Genomic DNA, 5,088 nt, shown 5'->3' with positions numbered 1-5,088 from the left:
AGCGGAGACAAGGCACACTTCCAAACAAACAAACAAACAAACAAACAAACAAACAAACAAACAAATAAAAACACCTGCTTCTGTGTATATAGTTTGTTTTCAATAAGGGATAATGCGATTTTCAGACAAGCAGGTTGCTGTGGTTTCCTTATCCCCGCTTTGGAAATAACGGTTATCAAAACAAAACATCTATTAACACTAAAAGGAGAGAATAGAGCACAACCCCTTTAACTGTTGCGTGAGAGACACTTGATCACAGATACATTCCGAGTGGTTTGCATTTCTAACAGTGAATAGTATGTGTCTATCACTGCGCCTAAAAGAAATCCCGATTACCGGTGATCGGTGTTCTGTTTAATTTTTCCGCTACAGTGCGCTTCTAATTCTGTGTGGTTAGCTGTGGGTAATGTGCGATATATCTTACATACTAGGGAAGGTTTTGTCTTAAGAACTATGAACGAATCTGTCTACATACTTGTTATAACAGATTATTATTATTATTATTATTATTATTATTATTATTATTATTATTATTATTATAAAAACATTTTACATTAACATTCAATGCTTTCTCCCCTTAAACACGTGGTGTAAAGTTAATTGTCAACATTGTTTGCCAGGACATTGCTTAGGGTTAACCTAGTCGCAACGCACTAAACGCTATCTGAGTTCACAACCCCTGATCTGCATGTCTAATGTTAATTAAGGCAAGAAAGTTCAAGACTAGTTCTAATCAGGGTCCGTGAAACCAATTGTAAATTGACGCACAAATTAACACGTGTGACAACAGCCTGCCCACTGCAGCATGCACGTTAGCTTGCATTCTAATTATGTACAAATACCGCCACCTTGTGGATTCTAGAAGTCTGTGCTGAAATATGTTCCGTACTTTGTCATTTTGTGCAGAAAGGCTACAGTCGCAAGAAAAAATCTCTCTCTTGGTAGGCCAAGTTGAGGCACAGGCATCCACAACAATGTGGAAATGAGTGCTGATGTATGTAAAGGATTCCGTTTTTTTAAACCCAACACCATGTGGGTTATATTAGGTTTTTTTTTTTTTTTTTTTTTTAAATTTTTAGTTGGCAGGATGTTGGAAATTAGTATAAGAAATCAGGAATGTCCCTAGGAATAGCAAGGGTGATTTAATCAGATTGAAATCTTGTGTATTTGTTATAGAAAAAAGAAAGTTTCCTTTGAAATGTGTGAATATGTGAGTATGGAGCAAGCAATTTAGATTGGAATTTGCTTGTCGTTGACTGCCACATTTGGCCACCTGATGGCACTGCATGCTATGCAAATGAATGCAGTTTAATTGTCATCGACTTAAGGGTTGCCCTTTATAGAATACTGTCAGAGACCTGCAAATTGTAAAATAGCATTTAGACCCATCTCAGTTTGAACAAAAGCAGCTGCAGCAACATGATAGACATCACATTCGCCTGATCTGTACTCTGAACCCTGGGTTCAATCTTTATGAGCAACAGTCAATATTTATCCCTGTATGGACTTGGGGGGCTGCTGTAATCCCTGACAAATGTTTAATTACGATGGATTAGGTTCAGTAGAGAAATACAAATGCAGCATCTGGGCTACCAGTATTATGCAAACAAAGTATCAGTTAATTAGGGTTTGTCTTCTCTCTGACAAATGTGCCACTTTGCACAGGGTTATAGAATTTGAATTGCAGATCAGAGAAGTGAATGCTAAGCTTATTTCTAAATTTTAATTGCAGGGCCCTGCACAGCATTATAAGTGCCATAGCTTCATCAGATCAACTTAATTTATGTCATTGTTTGCAGATCTGGAGGTGCACATAAAGCAAGACGGGTCCAACGAATCTGACTTTCCACACCATCCATGCTTTTATACTATACAATGAACCCTTTCATAATCTTTATCACTGATGTATCCCCTTCTCGATTACTGTGGAGCTGAAGTTTTGTTTTTTATGTTTCTTTTTTTTTTTCAGACGTTTTTCAGGTCTCTGATTTGGTTAATTCCTACCTTCCCTCCGTATATTAACTAAAGCACAAGAGATTTGCTCTGCTGGAAAGTTAGCTGAGAGAATATCTTGATGCATGTATTCACTAATCCTTCATTAAATGATGAGGTTGCTTTCAGTTTGCAATATGTTAGTCTGTTAAAGCCAAGTCACATGATTGTGTGGATAGAACACAGAGTTCTGAGTCAATTGTAGGGAATGTAAATGAGAGGCCTTTCTGCAGTCAACTGTATGGATTGGTACTTGAATCATCGAAGCTGCAATGCTACCCAACCACTGCTGGATATGTAAAACATATTAATCAACCTGTCACCTTTCAGCTGGCATCTATATGTAAGATTATTGAGGTAAACTTCAAAGAAAAATGTGTCAGTAGTTCATCCATCTGACTATTCTCAACTGAATCCCTGCGAGAGAGCCCGTTCCTTAAGATCATTGAGGTTTGAACTAACCTCCGCAGGCTTTCATTCACAATCTGTATGTGAAAGGGGGGCCAAGAAATGGTTTTCCACACTTCAGTTTAAAGATCTGTTTTAAAACTTGTATACATGGATTTAAAGATTATAAACAAGGAACAAGCAACTGCCATGTTTTAATGAAACTTACTTAAATGTTTAGTTCTGTTACAACTGGTTATTATTAACAATCTAAAATTGTTTATATCAACGGTTATAAGATGATTCTAGATGTGTTATTAATTATTTATAATGGATCCTCACCATAGACTCAAACAGATTAACTGCAAAATCGGTTAAAAAAAAAAAAAAAACTTTTAAAGAAATTTTTTTTTTTTTTTTGGTCATTGCTTTTTTTAAACACACGATTTGATTTCCACATTGATTTTTTTTTTTATTTAGGATGCATCTTGTGATTGACTTCATTTTGTCCTCGTCGGTTCTTTGATCACCGGTTCTTCCTGTAGAATAACGCATCCACCCCTCGCTGTTTTAAGCTTCGCCGCTTGGTATTTTCCATTCATGTCTGTGGTGAATCAAAGATCTTTATTAATGACACATCCTCTGACGCTTAAGAGAGTGATTTAAAAAACAGCTCAATCTGTCCTCCTGGGGATAAAACATCAGCTTTAGAACAATATTTTTGACTCTCTAAACCCTGTAGTCTCACTTGCTTTTTAGCAGCATCTTAGCCTCCCATCTTCACTTCTGCAAGCTGTAGCCTTCAATTACTGCCCTCTGCTGCAGATCCGCCTGTCCCTTTTTTGCTTGGTGCAGCATGTGCTTTTATACATTCTGACACCAGATGGCAATGTCCTGCTGTTTGTGTGGGATTCAACGATATACGCATGTCTAATCATAGATCTAACTCTGCCCTAACTCACAAATGGATTTCATGCTGTTGGCAAGTTGTTTCACATCAGAATAACTGATCTAAGATATTTTTAAATCCTTTAGCAGAACTGTGTTAACCAGAAATGTGGTGATTTAAAATGTGATGAGCATTTATAGCCTGTGTATTTTTGGACACGGGCTATTACTGGTACTGTATAGCTGTTTCTGAAACATTAATCAGTCCCATTATAAACTCTTCAGCTCACCACTGTAGGGCATAACCACAGGTATTTGCTTTTATGAGTGCTGTATATCCTGCCTCCGTTGTCTTGAACTCTGGTCTCCTGTTCATATGGTGTTTTTATTCTAATCTCACAGATTCATCGCACACCAGAGACACATCCATAACTTCAGGCACTCAGTCACGCATTCGGAGGTACACATCTGCTTGTTAACAAAATCAGCATTGTCCGTGCATGCTTAGAGAGTCCACCTTCTGTATCTCTTTTGGTCGTGTGTAAACCAGACTATATAAAGGTAACTTTAGTAGACAGCTATATTACAGTTTCTAAAACCATGGGGATATAAAAAGACAATCTCAAGTTTGTCTAATTTTTCTGTTAGGTAAGCAGCTGCTATAAAAATTCGTACAGGCACTTCCAATTCCCAAGGAGCAGAGAAATCTTAAAACAGTAGTTTAGAAAAGCAGGGAATTGTAGGCACGGTCTGTATTTGATGTGCAGGTGTTAGATTCCTATTGTTGAATTGTATTCTGTGACATTGCAACAGAAATAATATAAAAAGAAAAAGGAAGTTCACTTCACACAAGTTATAGAAGCTATGCAAATGATAGGCAAATGAATCATACCCACTTTTTTCAGGGAGCTGAATTTGTGTCCTGTCAACATGGCTAAAGGAGGAACAGCAGAGCCCGATCTAAGCGCTAATGGGGGTTCTGCGTGAGACTGCAATAAACAAGCAAGTAAGTCAAACTCGAGGTTCAAAACAACAACTGCATTTGCCTGCCGTGTGCATTTGATATGTTTATATTCTGGAGTTTACACTTTGTTTCTGTATGAAGGGCACACAATAGGGACCTCACAATGGGGTTCCTTATACACTAGGGGGTCTAATGAAGTGCCAGAGAATCTATCACTACACTACAGCTGAAATTGAGTTTTGACTTAAATGGAAACACCAGTTTCTAAGTAGTTATCAAGTAATGCTGCATTGCGAATTAATGACTTTGTAAGCAGTGTACAATGTGCTATGTAAGGGTTAACACTAGAAAGATGCTAGATAGCTTTTTTTTTTTTTTTTTTTTAACTATTTCAATACTGCAGACCGGTCCTTATAAAAGTTTACCACAGTATTTCTGCTTAGTATTTTTCCCATGGCTATACTAATACATTTACTGTAGTTTGCCATGGTTTGCCAGGTTTATCATTATGATTTAGCAAACCTCTTTGCAATGCTAAGATATGGTTCATCGTACTCAGAAAAACTTTTCTAAGGGTCTAGGAAGGATAAACTATTCAATTAGTTATCTTAGGGTAGTTTTTTTTTTAAAGTGAGTTTGTTAATGCTGAAAGGGTTAATGAAGAAGAAGCGGGTGCTTCACTGTAAAATACTTACACTAGTATAATATTTAAGAAATAAGCAGAGCTAGCACAAGGCGAATGCAGAAAGCAAGAGAGCTCCACGGCTTGCTACAGTAGTTCCTTTTAAGTGATGCAACTGCTGGTAAGCCCCACCCCCTTTTCAACATAGACACACCCTTCCTCTTTCTAGCCTGCC

General features: G+C 37.4%; 1 long non-coding RNA gene across 1 annotated transcript in view; it reads left to right on the top strand.

The window, feature by feature from the left end:
- The window catches only part of LOC121295813, an 8,999-nt gene extending 4,381 nt beyond the window's left edge, over positions 1-4,618 (top strand). Inside the window, exons 2-3 of the long non-coding RNA XR_005946977.1 lie at positions 3,670-3,727; positions 4,173-4,618. This is a non-coding gene — a long non-coding RNA (uncharacterized LOC121295813). The remainder of the gene's footprint in view (positions 1-3,669; positions 3,728-4,172) is intronic.
- Positions 4,619-5,088: the final 470 nt, after the last annotated feature.

Source organism: Polyodon spathula, chromosome 20, assembly GCF_017654505.1.
Source record: "Polyodon spathula isolate WHYD16114869_AA chromosome 20, ASM1765450v1, whole genome shotgun sequence".
NCBI lineage: Eukaryota > Metazoa > Chordata > Actinopteri > Acipenseriformes > Polyodontidae > Polyodon > Polyodon spathula.
The sequence above is the reverse complement of the archived record's forward strand: the minus strand, read 5'-3'. Positions and strand labels throughout refer to the sequence as shown.